Raw genomic sequence first — 17,176 nt, 5'->3', positions numbered from 1 at the left:
GCATAATTCTGCAGGCATGGCCTCTTTTCTTCTTGTCTTCATGTGTGTGCTAATGTTGTGATCTTTTTAAAATGCCAAGATCAACTGTCCAGTATATGAAGATAAAAGATTTAAAGGCAACGCATAATGCTACTGAATTCCTATTGAAATTTACAGTTTTCAAAGAAACAGTATTCATTCTAACATCAAAATTATTGTCAGAAAAATATAAACATGGTAAAATAAAAGGCACCTGTGAATCCGAAGCTACCATGGTTCAAACTCTTCTATGAAAAGACAATGGCATTCAAAGACTTAGTATGGCTTAATATCTGTTATTAATCAATTAGTATTTTTCATTGTATGAAAAATTTATAACTAAAATTTTAAATTTAAAAAGAAATGGATTGATTAGAGGCCAGGTAATCAGGCTCTTGGCCATGACCATATTTTTTTTTCAGTATTAGTTAAGTACCAAAGTATTTCACAAAGAACAGTATTCTATTGATTGCACAATACACAACTAGATTTCATGTTTTTGTAATCCTTGGCATTACTTATTTTCTGCACATTCTGGACACATTCCTACATTTTTATTTAAATGGCTTTTACATCTTATAAAAATAGTACTTTTTGGATTCAAATCCCTTATTCCATTTCTGGCAGCCTTCCAAGAGAACGCTAGTCTGAATCATTGCATTGATTTTCTGTTACTGTATAATAATATTACCACAATCATAGTGGCTTAAAAAAAACACATTTGTTATGTCACCTTTTCTGTGAGTCAGTAGTCTCAGCACAGCCCATCTGAGTTTTTGCTTCAAGTTGTCATCTGAAAGCTACGATCAAGGGGTCACCCATGACTGGGTTGTCATGTGATGACTCAACTAGGGAAGGGCCTGCTTTCAAACTCATTTGGTTGTTGGTAGAACTCAGTTACTGATTGTTGGATTGAGGGCCTCCATTCCTAGCTGGCTAGTGGCTGAAGGCCATTTTCAGTTCCTTGCAATTAGGGCCTTTCCTACACAGGTGCTTGCTTCATTACAGTGTGCAATTTGAGTAGGTAGTAGAGATACTCTCTCACAAGATGGAAGGTATAATCTTATGTACCTGGTCATAGAAGTGATATCTGTCCCATTTTCTGTGTTTTATTGTTAGAAATAAGGCACATGTTCCACCTACACTCAAAAACAAGGGATGTAACAGGGATATGAATGTCAGGAGGCTGAATCATTGGGGGTCATCCTAGGATCTTCCCAGCACACTTTTTTTGTTTTACATTTGGTAGTTTGGTAATTTTTCCAAATGAGTACTATAAAAGTGTAGTAGAAGAAGTAGTATATATCATTGAATGTAGTTCTAACCCAGAAATTACAGTGAAGATAATGCTCATATGATAGTATGGGCAGTTTCATTATTATTTGTCTTGCCTGTTACCAAGCATTCTAATGATGTTTCATTGAGAAGAATGTTCTTTGAGATTAGTATGTATCATAAAAATGCCTCTCTTTAACTCAATTGTGGATATTTGTCTATGAAGTTCAGGTATTTGTTTTCATAATAGGCCGTATTTGAAGGACATAAAATTTATATAAAAATACTAAACAGACTGAATCCCAAATTTGTTACTAGTTCTAGTGCACCACCATGACATATTGATTACACTGAAATACAATAATGACTCTCAATATGGACATCTGAAAATTAATAATAACTATTTGATTGTCCTAGGAAATGATCTGGATAGCTAAATATAGTCTGAATAAAACTTACATAGCCCAGGTATTAAGTATATATTTGAGTGGGCAAATCTTATGAAATAATGCACTATTTACTAGAACATTTTCACTACTGGTATTTTCTACTAGAAGTCCAAATTAGGGAATCATATGAGGATATAAAATTAATTCAAATATATAAAAATATTTTGGCTGTGTTTATAGCATTAGGAACAAGTTGTACTCATATTAGCATTACATTAATGTACATTTGGTATGTATTAGAGGAATAAACAGTTGTAACTACAAGAAACAGTAAAAAATAAGATATATATACTCATAAGTCTTCTCATTCTGTTAAGAGTAGTTAATAATTATTTCTAAAATTTGTGGAAAAATTATTGCTTATAAAATTTCTAGCTAATAAGAAACTTCAGATGGTTCAGAAGTTAATAGAACATGTCCTATTTGATTCAGGAACCTTAAAATTCCTTCTCCTTAAAAGTGTTGGATTAAGGCGTTTCATAATTTTTGAAAAATTTTCTATTTATTGGCAGTAGTTTTTACACTTAGAGATTCTTATTTCTTCCACAGTGAAATTATTTATTCAAAAAAGATGTTTCTAAAATATGTGAAGAGAAAAAATAGTGCAAAATATTTACTTTGATACCAAGAAGAGCTTTGATTATACAAATACTCTAAAAAGGTATTAAGAACCTCCAGGGGTTCCATTTCCACAGTTTGATAACCACTGCATTAGCACAAGTCCTTGGAAGTATGAAACACTTTGTGTATGTTTGGTATAAAGGCCACTGAATGTGCTAATCTATGCGACCTTGGCATGTAGTCAGCATCTGTTAATAGATTTCATGATATAAACGAGACAGTGCATGTAATGTACTTACAACAATTAATGACACAATAAATATTACGTGTTAGAAAAGCTACTATGCTACATGTAGCATAGTAATTGAGAGTACAGACTGAAGACTGCATTCATTCAAATCCTTGCTCTGCCCCTCTGTAAGCTTGAATAAATTATTTAATCCCTGTACCTCACTTTTCCCCTTTGTAACATTGAATTATTAGTAATAACAACTTGTGAGTATTATATAAATGAAAAACACAGTGCGTTGATCACATTAAACACTATGTAATTTAAAAGATCATTGTTATTATTTAGTTGCTAGAGACAGATATAGATATATTCTTAATACATTTTAGGCCTTTGTTACTTTCAGTCATTTAACAAATATCAATTAATTCACCTACTACATCCAAAACAATTCACCAAACAGTATGAAGAATACAAAAGGGAATATAAATGTGACTTTTGTGATGGAAGTGTTTATTGTTTAATATAGAATATAATATATTCACATATATGTTAGTAGCATATGGAAGAAAACGAAAGACAGCACAAGAAATTAAATTCTCAGAGAAGAGAAAAAAAGTAAATTCTATGTATTTATGAAAGTCATTTTAAAAAATATTCAGAAGGTTGTTAGAATTGAGCCACAGAGATGGCTGATGTTACCAAAGGTTACTTATCATTGGAAAACAGATTCATAGGTTTCACTCGAGTCTGTGTGAAGAGACCACCAAACAGGCTTTGTGTGAGCAACATGGCTGTTTATTTCACCTGGGTGCAGGCAGGCTGAGTCCGAAAAGAGAGTCAGTGAAGGGAGATAGGGGTGGGGCCGTTTTATAAGATTTGGGCAGGTAAAGGAAAATTATAGTCAAAGGGGGTTTGTTCTCTAGCGGGCAGGAGTGGGGGTCGCAAGGTGCTCAGTGGGGGTGATTTTTGAGCCAGGATGAGACAGGAAAAAGACTTTCACAAGGTAATGTCATCACTTAAGGCGAGGACTGGCCATTTACACTTCTTTTGTGGTGGAATATCATCAGTTAAGGTGGGGCAGGGCATTTTCACTTCTTTTGTGATTCTTCAGTTACTTCAGGCCATCTGGGCATATATGTGTGAGTCACAGGGGATGGGATGGCTTGGCTTGGGCTCAGAGGCCTGACATTCCTGCCTTTTTATATTAATAAGAAAAATAAAACAAAATAGTGTTGAAGTGTGGGGGTGGTGAAAATTTTTGGGGGGTGGTATGGAGAGACAGAATGGGTGATGTTTCTCAGGGCTGCTTCAAGCAGGATTAGGGGTGGCGTGGGAACCTAGAATGGGAGAGATTAAGCTGAAGGAAGATTTTGTGGTAAGGGGTGATATTGAGGGGTCATTAGAAGAAACATTTGTCATTTAGAATTATTGGTGATGGCCTGGATATGGTTTTGTATGAATTGAAAAACTAAATGGAATAAGAGAAGGAGAAAAACAGGTATAAAAGGTCTAAGAATTGGGAGGACCCAGGACATCTGATTAGAGAGTGCCTAAGGAGATTCAGCATAGTCCTGCCAGCAAAGATTATTTATTTACTTCAAGAGTTTAGAGTGGCGGTTTGGGGATAGGACCAGGAGATATCAGCTGTGATGGCTTGGAGAAACAGTGTAAACTGGCAGTGTAAACAAGAGCAGGGCATGTATGAGTACTTGAGAATGGTGAATAGGAGGATGACTAGACAGAAGATCATAGGGATGACAAGTTATTTGGGGCACAGTCTAAGTTGGTCTGGTGTCTGGAATGAGACTGTGGCCTAATAAAAAGGAGCGTCTATACAGGAGCTCAAATGGGCTGTACCTTGTAGCATTCCTAGGACAGGCCTGAATTCTGAGAAGTGAAAATGGTAAAAGTATTGTCCAGTCCTTTTTAAGTTGGTGGCTGAGCTTGGTGAGGTGTGTTTTTAAAAGACCATTAGTCTGTTCTACTTTTCCTGAAGACTGAGGACTGTAAGGGATATAAAGGTTTCACTGAATACTGAGTCTGAAAAACTGCTTGGTTGATTTGACTAATAAAGGCTAGTCTGTTATCAGACTGTATAGAGGTGGGAAGGCTAAATTGAGGAATTATGTCTGACAGAAGGGAAGAAATGACTGCGGTGGCCTCCTCAGACCCTGTAGGAAAGGCCTCTACCTATCCAGTGAAAGTGTCTACCGAGACTAAGAGATATTTTAGTTTTCTGACTCGAGGCATGTGAGTAAAGTCAATTTGCCAGTCCTGGTCAGGGGCAAATCCCTGAGCTTGATGTGTAGGAAAGGGAGGGGGCCTGAACAATCCCTGAGGGGTAGTAGAATAGCAGATGGAACACTGAGAAGTGATCTCCTTGAGGATAGATTTCCAGGATGGAAAGGAAATGAGAGGTTCTAAGAGATGGGCTAGCGGCTTGTAACCTACATGGAAGAGGTTATGAAATGACAACAGAATGGAATGGGCCTGTGAGGCTGGAAGAAGATATTTTCCTTGGTCTAAGAACCATTTGTCTTGTGTGGGAAGAGATTGATAGGTGGAAGTTTCAGCAGGGGAGTAGGTGGGAGTGACTGATGTGAAGGAGAAAAACTGGCGGTGAGGGGCAGAAGTTGGAGAGCTAGCTGCTTGTCTAGCCACCTTATCAGCATAAGCGTTGCCTAGAGCAATGGGATCTGATGCCTTTTGATGCCCCTTGCAGTGAATGACCCCAGCTTCTTTTGGAAGTAAAGCGGCCTTGAGTAGAGTTTTTATTAAAGAGGCATTAATGATGGAGGACCCTTGTGTAGTGAGAAAACCTCTTTCAGCCCATGTGACTGCATGGTGGTGCAGAATATGAAACGCATATTTAGAATCAGTATAGATATTGACACGTAGTCCTTTTGCAAGAGTGAGGGCTTGAGTTAAGGCAACTAGTTTGGCTTGCTGAGAGGCAGTGGAGGGGGGCAGAGCGGTAGCCTCAGTGATAGATGTGGAAGATACTATAGCATAGCCTGCCTTTGCTGGTGAGTGGCGATTAGGCCTGGTGGAACTGCCATCAATAAACCAAGTGTGATCAGGGTGAGAAACAAGGAAGAAGGAAATGTGGGGAAATGGGGTGAATGTCAGGGGATCAGAGAGATGCAGTCATGAGGGTCAGGTGTGGTATCCAGAATAATGTGGGAGGCCGGCTTGAAGTCCAGCCCAGGAACAACGGTAATTGTGGGAGACTCAACAAAGAGTGAGTATAGCTGAAGAAGCCAAGAAGCAGAAAGTATATGCATCAGGTGTGAGGAAGAAAATAGATTTTGGAAGTTATGAGAACTGTAGAGAGTGAATTGAGCATAGTTTGTGATTTTGAGGGCCTCTAAAAGTATTAAAGCAGTGGCAGCTGCTGGACGCAGACATGAGGGCTAGGCTAAAACAGTAAGGTCAAGTTGTTTGGACAGAAAGGCTACAGGGTGCTGTCCTGGCTCTTATGTAAGAATTCTGACCATGCTAACCATGCCTAGGAAGGAAAGGAGTTGTTGTTTTGTAGAAGGTGCTGGAGTTTCAGAGATCAGTCGGACACGATTGACAGGGAGAGCACATGTGTTTTTATGAGAATTATGCCGAGATAGGTAACAGATGAGGATGAAATTTGGGCTTGACTGAAGTAATGGGGGCTGTCTGTGAAGCCTTGCAGCAGTACAGCCTAGGTAATTTGCTGAGCTTGATGGGTGTCAGGGTCAGTCCAAGTGAAAGCAAAGAGAGGCTGGGATTAAGGGTGCAAAGGAATAGTAAAGAAAGCAAGTTTGAGATCTAGAACAGAATAATGGGTTGTAGAGGGAGGTATTGAGGATAGGAGAGTATATGGGTTTGGCACCATGGGGTGGATAGGCAAAACAATTTGGTTGATAAGGCGCAGATCCTGAACTAACTTGTAAGGCTTGTCTGGTTTTAAGACAGGTAAAATGGGGGAATTGTAAGGAGAGTTTATAGGCTTTAAAAGGCCATGCTGTAGCAGGCGAGTGATAACAGGCTTTAATCTTTTTAAAGCGTGCTGCAGGATGGGATATTGGCGTTGAGTGGGGTAAGGGTGATTAGGTTTTAATGAGATGGTAAGGGGTGCATGATCGGTCACCAAGGAGGGAGTAGAGGTATCCTATACTTGTGGGTTAAGGTGGGGGGATACAAGAGGAGGATGTGAAGGAGGCTTTGAACTATGGGAAAAGGTGGCAATGAGGTGTGGCTGTAGCCCAGGAATAGTCAGGGAAGCAGATAATTTAGTTAAAGTGTCTCGGCCTAATAAGGGAACTGGGCAGGTGGGGATAACTAAAAAGGAGTGCTTAAAAGAGTATTGTCTAAGTTGGCACCAGAGTTGGGGAGTTTTAAGAGGTTTAGAAGCCTGGCTGTCAATACCTACAACAGTTATGGAGGCAAGGGAAACAGGCCCTTGAAAAGAAGGTAATGTGGAGTGGGTAGCCTCTGTATTGATTAAGAAGGGGACGGACTTACCCTCCACTGTGAGAGTTACCCAGAGCATCTGTGATGGTCCTGTAGGCTTCCGAGGCGATTGGGCGGTGTCAGTCTTCAGCTGCTAAGCTGAGAAGATCTGGGAAGGAGTCAGTCAGAGAGCCTTGGGCCAGAGTCCCAGGGGTTCTGGGAGTGGCTGCCAGGTGAGTTGAACAGTCCGATTTTCAGTGGGGTCCCACACAGATGGGACATGGCTTAGGAGGAATCCTGGGCTGTGGGCATTCCTTGGCCTGGTGGCCAGATTTCTGGCACTTGTAGCAATCTCATGGGGGAGGCAGGTCTGGAGGAAGGCCTGGCTGCTTTAGTTCAGGCATTTGGAAGTTCTTGTGTGCTGGAGATATGGCTGGGGTTTGTCTCACAGTGGAGGCAAGGAATTGCAAGTTTTTTCTATTATTGAACACCTTGAAGGAGAGGTTAATTAAGTCCTGTTGTGGAGTTTGAGCGGCAGAATTTAACTTTTGGAGTTTTATTTAATGTCAGGAGCAGATTGGGTAATAAAATGTATATTGAGAATAAGATGGCCTTTTGACTTTTTAGGGTGTAGGGCTGTAAAGCGTCTCAGGGTTGCTGCCAAACAAGCCATGAACTGGGCTGGATTTTTATATTTGATGAAAAAGAGCCTAAACACTATCTGATTTGGGATAAAGAAAAAGGAGCATTAACCTTGACTATGCCTTTAGCTCCAGCCACCTTTTTAAGAGTAAATTGCTGGGCAGGTGGGGAAGGGCTAGTCACGGAATGAAACTGTAAGCCAGACCAGGTGTGATGAGGGGAGGCGATACAAAGATTACAGGGTGGAGGAGTGGAGGCTGAGGAAGAATTGGGACCTAGCTTGGCCTGGCGAGGAGGGGAGAGGTCAGATGGGTCTGTAGAAAAGGAATATTAGAAAGACTCAGTGACGCTTGGGGTTGGGGCTGAAGGGACAGGTGGGAGGGAAAGAAGGAAGATTTGGGATGAGTTGCACTGGGCACAGAGACTAGGAAGGGACTGATGTATAAAAGAATGCCTGACTGTCAGGCACCTCAGACCATTTGCCTATTTTATGACAAGAATTGTTTAGATCTTGCAGGATGGAAAAATTGAAAGTGCCATTTTCTGGCTATTTGGAACTACTGTCGAGTTTGTATTGGGGTCAAGCGACATTGCAGAAGAAAATAAGGCATTTAGGTTTTAGGTCAGGTGTGAGTTGAAGAGGTTTTAAGTTTTTGAGAACACAGGCTAAGGGAGAAGAAGGAGGAATGGAGGGTGGAAGTTTGCCTAGGAATGGAGGGTGGAAAGTTGCCTATAGTGAAGGAGGCAAGTTTAAAGAAAAGGAAGAGTAGAGGCATGGAGGGAAGCCGTTTGGGGGTTCTTACCCTCCAGAAAAGCAGGAAAGGGTTGGGGCATGGAAATAAGGGATTGGGGCACAGAGATAAGAGGTCAGGGTGTGGAAATAAGGGATTGGGTGTTCTTGCTCCCCAGAAAAGCAGGACTTGCTGCTAACGGTGAAGGAGAAGGGGTTGAGGGGTACTTGCCCCTCCCCCAGAAAAGCGGGGCTTGCCGCTAAGAGTGAAGGACCAAGGCAGGCGTCCCTGTGTGGTCTGACACCCTTGAAACGTGGGTGAATAATCAGAGAGGTGTCCCTGCAATGATTAAACACCAAGGGAAGGCTGCCTTCCCTAGTCCATGACCGGTGCCGGAGTTTTGGGTCCACGGATAAAACGTGTCTCCTTTGTCTCTACCAGAAAATGAAAGGAATTGAAATTAAGAGAAGGGAGAGATTGAAGTGTAGCGCCAAGATTGAAAGGAGAAAGATGTTGAGGGATAGTGAGGGAGGTTGGAGAAGAGAGTAAGAAGAGGCTGCTTACCAGATTTGAAATTGGTGAGATGTTTCTTGGGCTGGTTGGTCTGAGGACCTGAGGTCATAGGTGGATCTTTCTCACGGAGCAAAGAACAGGAGGACGGGGGATTGATCTCCCAAGGGAGGTCCCCCGATCTGAGTCATGGCACCAAATTTCACTCGAGTCCATGTGAAGAAACCACCAAACAGGCTTTGTGTGAGCAACATGGCTGTTTATTTCACCTGGGTGCAGGCGGGCTGAGTCCGAAAAGAGAGTCAGTGAAGGGAGACAGGGGTGGGGCCGTTTTATAAGATTTGGGAAGGTAAAGGAAAATTACAGTCAAAGGGGGTTTGTTCTCTGGCGGGCAGGAGTGGGGGTCACAAGGTGCTCAGTGGGGGAGCTTTTTGAGCCAGGATGAGCCAGGAAAAAGACTTTCACCAGGTAATGTCATCACTTAAGTTGAGGACCGGCCATTTACACTTCTTTTGTGGTGGAATGTCATCAGTTAAGGTGGGGCAGGGCATTTTCACTTCTTTTGTGATTCTTCAGTTACTTCAGGCCATCTGGGCATATACGTGCAAGTCACAGGGGATGCGATGGCTTGGCTTGGGCTCAGAGGCCTGACAATAGGTACATGTTTAAATATGGAAATCTTTCATATCTTCAGACATTATTGTCAGCTCAAACCCGATTTTCACAGATGGCTTCACACACTGCAACTACTCTCTCATAATTACTTAGGAGAGAAAATGACCTGTTTCCCTTTGGCCATTTTGAGAAAATTTCAGGAAAAAAAAAAATCTTTAATTTGGAATAACTTAAATATGGGGCTTACAGATTGACTGGCAAAGTCAAATCCAAACGCAAGTTATTTCACTACTCTGAATCCCACTTAGGTGATTTTCTTTCATGAATTATATCCTGGGGAGTTAGGGCTCTTTCATCTTTTATTTGCAATGTGAAAAGCAAAATTGACGCCTCTTAACTTCTAATTTAGCTTTCTGGATCGGAAAGACAACCTGAAAGTGGCTGTGGGGAGGAGTGCTGCTTGGTCTAGCTGGCTGGAGACTTTTTACAGTGTGGATGGAGCCCCTTTCTCAATGGTTAAGTGGCTGCCACACTCAGTAGCCTTTCTGAAGTCGCTTGGTCCCATTCTTTTTTTTTTTTTTTCTTTTTTTAATAAAGGGGTTAAAAGAAAAAAAAAAAGAGGTAAGATAAACTGCCCTTGACAGTATGATTCCTTTCCCTTCCCTCTGCCCAAATGCAGATAGAAAAGAAGTCTTCCCATCTATAAAGTCCTGTTTCATGTTACCTAAGAGGAAAAGAGAAGTTGAGAAACGCAGCCAATTAGGAGAAATGAGAGCAAAACAGGTAGTACCTCCGTGTGTCCTAGCAAATGGCCCAACATGAGGATTTTTACCTATTTTATCCACATAGAATGACTTGCAAAAAGCCTTTGTTGTTGTTTTTACAATTCATAGACTTCCCACTGATAAATTCCAATAGTTGATTTTCCCCTTAAAGTGAAAACCTTCCTTTGGGAGCAAAGCAACTCAAAAAAAACTGCCTGATGTGTAATGAAGTATGTTTTTTGTAACCCACACCAGTTCTATCCATACATACTTTTTTTTTCTTTCTGACACCTTCACCTACTGCCTTACGTTCCTTTGAGCTATGGAAGCCAATGAGGATGAAATAATTAAAGTTTGTGCCTGCTGTACAAAAATCATTCTCCATAGGCTCTGTTTTTATTTGATCTTTTGTAGAAAACATAGCGTCTTTATGTATACAGTTATAGGCCCATGGTGTCAGGCTACAAAGGCTTCATTTCCTGCTATCCAGAGTCCTGGTGTTATTCTCCAAGCATAAATTCAGTAGTTTCCCTTCTCTAGCTCAGCAGGTGTCTGGGTTTCATTTTTGGTTGTTACAGTTTTCATAGGGAGGCTGGGGTGGTCTGAAGTGTCACAGCAGGGATCCAGCATTGCCCGTACTCAAAATTTGCTATGTAATTTGTGAGGCCAAGGGAAAAAATGCAAACGCAAGACCTCTTGTTCATAAATTATTACATGGGTCTTTTTTATACACAGTGTGCTGTGAAGCCACACAGGTGAGATGCCCAAGAAGCTGGCTCTGCCCCTACTGTGCCAGTCCCTCCTGGGCACATGGATGGCAGGGACCCTGTGTGTTGCTCTTCTGTGAAACAAGAAGTCTGTATGGTTGGTTGGGCAGTCTATTCTTTCCTGTGCAGTTCCTGTGCCTCCTATGGTGGTCCACACCTCAAAAGCCCCACACTGTACCACCTTCCTTGGAGGACAACTGTATCTCTATTAAATTCTGCACACCCACCACCCCTGCCAAAACTTACTCTTTTTTTTCTATTTAAATGCCATTTATTCACACCCCCTACAAATACATACATGCAAAATCCTTAATAATGACCCAATTATGCAAGCAAATAGTCAAGCAATGCTTAATAGCAATTGAAATACCATATCCCCACCTCAAGGGTAGAAAGGACTGAAGTCTATATGAACTCAATGGTTGGTCTGCATCCTCAAAACTGGAGGGGAATGCTTGCATTTCTTCATTTAAGACTTCTCCCCTCCTCCTTTCCAGAATGAACTGAAAGACTTCTTACAAGGCACCATCTCTTATAACCCTTTCCCCCAAAAGGAGATTTTTATATTCAAAAACATTGTAAATTCATGTATTAAGGCTTTTAGAATTAGCAAGGACTTTAACTCTTTGGAATTTGCAGAAGTTGATAATGCAGTTATATTTTTTAAAAGTTTACATTTTAATTGCTTTAGAAAAAAAATTAGTGATACTGCATATATGGGCATATATGGAATTAGCCACGCCTGTGTACACTTGCTTTTTCTGTGGTCTCCATGGACTGGAATTTGGTTAAAAAGGAAAGTTTATCAATTGAGGTTTTTAAAAATGCCTGCTCTTTCAACAAATCCAACAATAATGAGAAATAATTAACACTGTAATATCAAAAGTGAATATTGCCAAGGACGAAGATAAATGATGGCCAAAAATACAGTGAAAAATCTCAATTTAAATATAGGAAAAGGGAACTTGGCTTCCAGAGAACAGTAGGTTTCCTCCCAAGCCTATGCTGACTAATATGATGTGAAATTGTTACTACTGCTTTTCTATTAGAAATCTTCCAATTCAGTTTTCTTTATTGACCCAATTCCCTGGTGTTTAGGGCTAGGCTGCTTTTTTCTGTACACATGTGTGATTGCTTATCCGTCTAGCCTAGCCTTCAGTTATTTTATTTGATTGGTAACACGGACCTGGCAGAAGCTTCACCGTTGGCATGCAGATGTCCACAGGTGATGTGAAAAGAGATTGAAAAAGGCATTTGCTGATAAAAACAAAACAAAACACCAAAAAAAAAAAACCAAGCTCAGCATGATTTGACTGCCATCTAGCTACAAGTGTTGCTAGAATTGATGCAGTAGGCCAGAAATTATAATTATATCTGCCTTACAATTTCAGAACAGCCATGTGACCCAAGTTTATAATTGTTGGTGCCATAAGAGACAAAATAGCTGAGTAAACCGCTCCTACCCTACTCCTACACATTCCACTTCATTTCTGAACATCATTCATGGCAGTTATCACTGTCCACCTTGTTTTGTATAAATGCATATTTAGGCATCATCACATCTACTAGCCTCTAGGTCCCTTGAGGTAAGAGCTTGTCCAATTCCTTCCTGAATCCTTTAAAGTGCCTACCACATTGACTTGTACATCCTGAATAGACTTAGTTATTTGTTTAATAAATGGATATATGAAATAATTTTGGACTGTTAGAGCCAGAACTTTAGATTATATATACCTTGACTGGGATTACATTGCCTCCTTCACGTTGACTCCACTTCGTTATCTGTGGATGCTTGCATTTAGTACTAACTGTAATGAGAAGCCTTTGAGGCCACATCTGAACCCAGTGGGAAAGAATCCTGTGATTGAATAGTAATGTCTGCCAAACCCAAGGAAGAGAAAAAAATGCTACCATCTCTACTATAAAGTGACTATCCTCCACCAGAACGTGTTCCATTCCCTCTTTCTACAGGCAAACAAATTGGGGATCAGAGTGGCAAAGCAGGCTTTTGCATATCACAAAATTAGTAGCAAAATGATGATATGAATTTAGGTTCTCAGACTCTGGTTGTGTTAGTCAGCTCAGGCTGCCGTAACAAAATACCACAGACTGGCTGTCTTAAAGAACAGACACTTATTTTTCACAGTCCTGGCAGCTGGAAGTTTGAGACCAGGGTGCCAACACAGTGAATCTGGTAAGGGCTCTCACTGGTTTGCAGACGGCAGCCTTCTCGCTGCATCCTCACACGGCCTTTCCTGTGTTTGCACAGGAGAAAGGGAGAGAGAAAGAGAGGGGAGTGGGAGAAGGGTCTCTGATGTCTCTTTTTTATAAGCTCACTATCCCATTCATGAGGAATTCTCCCTCGTAACCTCATCTAAACCTAGTTACTCCTAAAGTCCCCACCTCCAAATACCATCACATCGGGGGTTGGGAATTCAACAAATACATTTTAAGGGCACATAACCATTCAGTCTATAACATTAGTCACATGCACTTTATATGTCCCAATGTCTCTTCTCCTATTAGGCTGACTCTAGTTCTCTTTTTACTGAAACCGCCTTGCTTTTTGTATCATCATTTTAGGCTTGGAGAATTATAAACAGCCTCTAGGAAATACACATGGTTGAGTTGTTTGACAGGTTATGAACACAATGTGATCAAATGCAGTGGCTGTTTATAAAATGGGTGCCTTGCAGAGGAGAGTTTAAGCAAAGTTTAAGAATTGAGAAAATCCTTAATCACATCTCTATAGAAAGAAAAAAAGCTGTAAGAGAAAGCAGAATGGTACAGGAAATTCTCCTCAGAGAATAGCGGTGAGGGAGGGATAATATGAACTACCTATAAAATATGCTCTTGATCAACCATATATCACCTTCTGCCTGTTCTTTTTGACGCGTGACTCACTATCTAGGGATCCCCTTCTGTTGGCTCACTTGGCAGCCTCTCAGATTAGTTTTCCCAATGCAATTTATTCCCCAGGTGGTGAGTACATGTTACATAAGTCCAAAAGTCATTACTCACCACTTTTCTTGTCTTCCTTTTATTATTCTTTTAAAATATATGCTACTTCTACTTCATTATTTTCAACCATGTCAGAGCATGGTTATTGACATGTACTTTCATCGTGAGGAAAGGAAGTTACTGCAGATAACATAAGAAGAAATATGTATTTAGTCTCTGTCCCTGGTTCTAATACTGAGCTCCTAAAACTCTTACAATTTCCTTAGTGTTAAGAGTGCTATGAGCATCTTTTGTCCTAATATTTGTTTTTTGTCCCTGGTTCCTGACACAGAACTCTGGAGCTCCTGATTCCAGAGCTTGGAATTTCCTGGATCATAGGAGTGTCATTTGTTCTAATGATGTGACTCATGGTGGGCTCCTGGATAGCTTCAGAATGGGAGCTGGCCATTGGAAAGCCCACGTTGTTATTAGAAGCTTGGAATTTTCATTCCCATCTCCCATCCTCCAGGAAGGGGAGATTAGGTTAATAATTAATAATGTCTATGTGATGAAGCCTCAACACAAGTCCCTAGCCTATGAGGTTTGGAAAGTTTCTGGGTTGCAAATGCATCTGTGTGCCAGGTGGGTGGTGCACCCCAACTCCACAAGGACAGAATCTGCTGCACATAGGACCCTTCTGTATCTCTCCCTAGGTACCTTTTTACCCAGCTGTTTATTTGTATCTTCATAAAAACCTGTAAATGTGACTAAGGTTATAGCAAATTATCTCATCCTAGAGGGAACTGTTGAAACTCCTAATTCGTAGCCAAGTTGAGCAGAAGTGTGGACACCCTGGGTACCCAATAGTTGCAACTGGCACCTGAAATGGAGGGTATTCTTGTGGGACTGAGCTCCTAACCCGTGGGGGCTACACTTACTCTAGGTAGTTTAGTGTTAGAATTGAATTAAATTGCAGGACACACCCAACTGGCGTTTGCAGAGAATTGGAGAATTACTTGCTGTAAAAGAAAACCCCATACATGTAATGTCAAAAGTGTTGTGAGTAGAATAACAGCTTTCTTTTACTCTAAATTATAATTTTTTGAAAAATCACTGTTACTTATAGTTCACATTCTGATCACAATAATAGGTAAGCAGAGCCTCATTTTGACACCTACCTACTTTATTGGGGTGCTGTGCTCTAGTATTTAGTCTGCATCTCAAATAACTCTTCAATCTGCCTCCTCCTTTTGATCCTTTTAGGTCAGTCCTTCATTATCTCTTGTTAGAAGTCTCCTAATTTTCTAATGGATAAGCTCATCTAGTGGATAACAATGGGATATACTCAAAATTCTTACATGGCCAGAAAGCCTTCATTGATTCTTTTCTGTACGGTACCACCAATTCTCACTTTTCTGAAGTGCTTATCTTTCCCAAGGCACTATGATTTTAACTTCTTTACATCTTTTTTACTTGCTAGTGCCTCTTCCTAGAATTTCTTCCCTTACCATGTATTTCTGGCAAGCTACTACTAATCTTTCAAAACTTAAAATTAATATCTTCTGGCCAGGAAGCTATTTCCTATCTAGTATTCTGGTTGCAGGAATCTGGAGCCCACATGGACCATACTATACATTATTTGCAGCATTTGTAGGCAAAGGTGCCTCATTTGCTGCAAATGTATAATGGACACTGTGCTCATTGAGTTCCATCATCAGTCTACAGAATTCAGAACTGCTTTCAGAAGTTCTGTTCTTCTGGAGGTAAGTAAATTGAACCTAAGCCCAAAATTATTTATACATTGTCACCGATGCACACCTGCTGCTAGGCCTCAAATGTGCACCCCAACAACAAAGATAGCAATGACAACCACACATACACACACCCCTGTTGTGCTCATATATGTATACATATACTCATTGTATAGAAAGCCTTAAAACTGCCCTTGAATATGAAAATAAGATATTTCTCTTTTATTTTTGTCCTCCCTTATCCAGCTTAGAATTAGTCTACCTTCAATGCATCCATTATTGCTTTCTCAACTTAGCTCACCCACACAGCAATTAAATTCCAAGTATTTGAACAACTCAAAAATTCCATATGTGCAAGAGGCTAAGTGCATAAAAATCCTAGGGCCTAGATGACAAGAATTACTCAGGAAACGTAGCCCACTCCTTCTCACTTTTTTGCGGTTTTGTATGTTATATGTACATTAGTATGTTATATGTACATTAATTTGCCTGAAGTTGCTGTATTGGCTTAATGGAACACCGTTGCCACCTGCTGGCCATATTGAGCTATTAAAGTCCTGCAATTAACCAAATTAAGCACGAGTTAACACAATCAGGTTTTGCTGTGCTATGGTTGTAAATAACTTTTACATATTTAAATTTAGAGTGCACAGTGTGACACAGCTTGCCATTTAATGACTCAGCATGCATAGAGTAACCTAAGCTAACCGGCATTAAGTGGAAGTATTATGTCTTGGCACTGAAGAATATAGACTGACATCAAAAATAAGAGTTTCAAGGCTCAGTTCCACCATTTGTTAGTTATGTGATCTTTGATAAGTCACTTAACCTGTCTAGACTCACATTATTTAAAAAGGTACAAATGGAATAATAGTAGTGCCTTCTTCATAGGGTTGATATAACCATTAATGAAATAAGAAATTTGAAATGTTTACATGATAACTACCATATATGGTCCGCAATCAATGGATGTTCCTGCATATTATTTCTCTAGTGTTATTATACCTTTCTTCGGATTGCCAAATATGTAAATTCAACTGTCTCTCTGGGCCTCCATTTTCTCATGAACTCTGTGGTTTAATTTATAAATATGTTCCAATGTAGTTTCATTTGTTTTACAAAATACAATCCGCTACAGGTAGTGCTCCATTTGTTCAACCTTATTTGTATATGATGCAGTCCACTCTGTGAACATCAGATTTCAATCATCATTGCCTTCCCACTGCACTCACTTTTATAAAGTCAAAGCATAATTTATAGTAAAAAAATACAATGATCTTAAGTGTTCAGATCAATACATTTTAATAATTGTATATACCATGAAACTGCCACCCAAAACAAGATATGAAACGTTTTCTTGTATGTAGGAAGCTCCTCGTGCCTTTTATCTATGTATTTTTTTTTTCCCAAAGCGTGTGTTATCCTTATGCAAGCCCTATGCTAATCTTTGTATCATGTCAATTTTAGTTCACACAACCGAAGTAGACATGTCACAT

At 40.2% G+C, this 17,176-nt stretch overlaps 1 protein-coding gene, 1 long non-coding RNA gene and 1 pseudogene across 4 annotated transcripts in view; 1 reads left to right on the top strand and 2 right to left on the bottom strand.

Moving 5' to 3' along the window:
• The window catches only part of LOC129033834 (contactin-6), a 319,503-nt gene that overhangs the window by 91,907 nt on the left and 210,420 nt on the right, over positions 1-17,176 (top strand). The window lies entirely within an intron of this gene.
• Positions 8,879-17,176, bottom strand: part of LOC134739174 (uncharacterized) — a 56,286-nt gene continuing 47,988 nt past the window's right edge. Inside the window, exons 3-4 of the long non-coding RNA XR_010125718.1 lie at positions 14,011-14,130; positions 8,879-10,182 (exon numbers count right to left, since the gene is read on the bottom strand). This is a non-coding gene — a long non-coding RNA (uncharacterized LOC134739174). The remainder of the gene's footprint in view (positions 10,183-14,010; positions 14,131-17,176) is intronic.
• On the bottom strand, positions 17,067-17,166 carry LOC129034383 (U6 spliceosomal RNA; annotated as a pseudogene).

The sequence above is a fragment of the Pongo pygmaeus genome, chromosome 2 (assembly GCF_028885625.2).
Source record: "Pongo pygmaeus isolate AG05252 chromosome 2, NHGRI_mPonPyg2-v2.0_pri, whole genome shotgun sequence".
Classification (NCBI taxonomy): Eukaryota; Metazoa; Chordata; class Mammalia; order Primates; family Hominidae; genus Pongo; species Pongo pygmaeus.
Note: the sequence above shows the minus strand (reverse complement) of the source record. Positions and strands in the feature narration are given on the sequence as shown.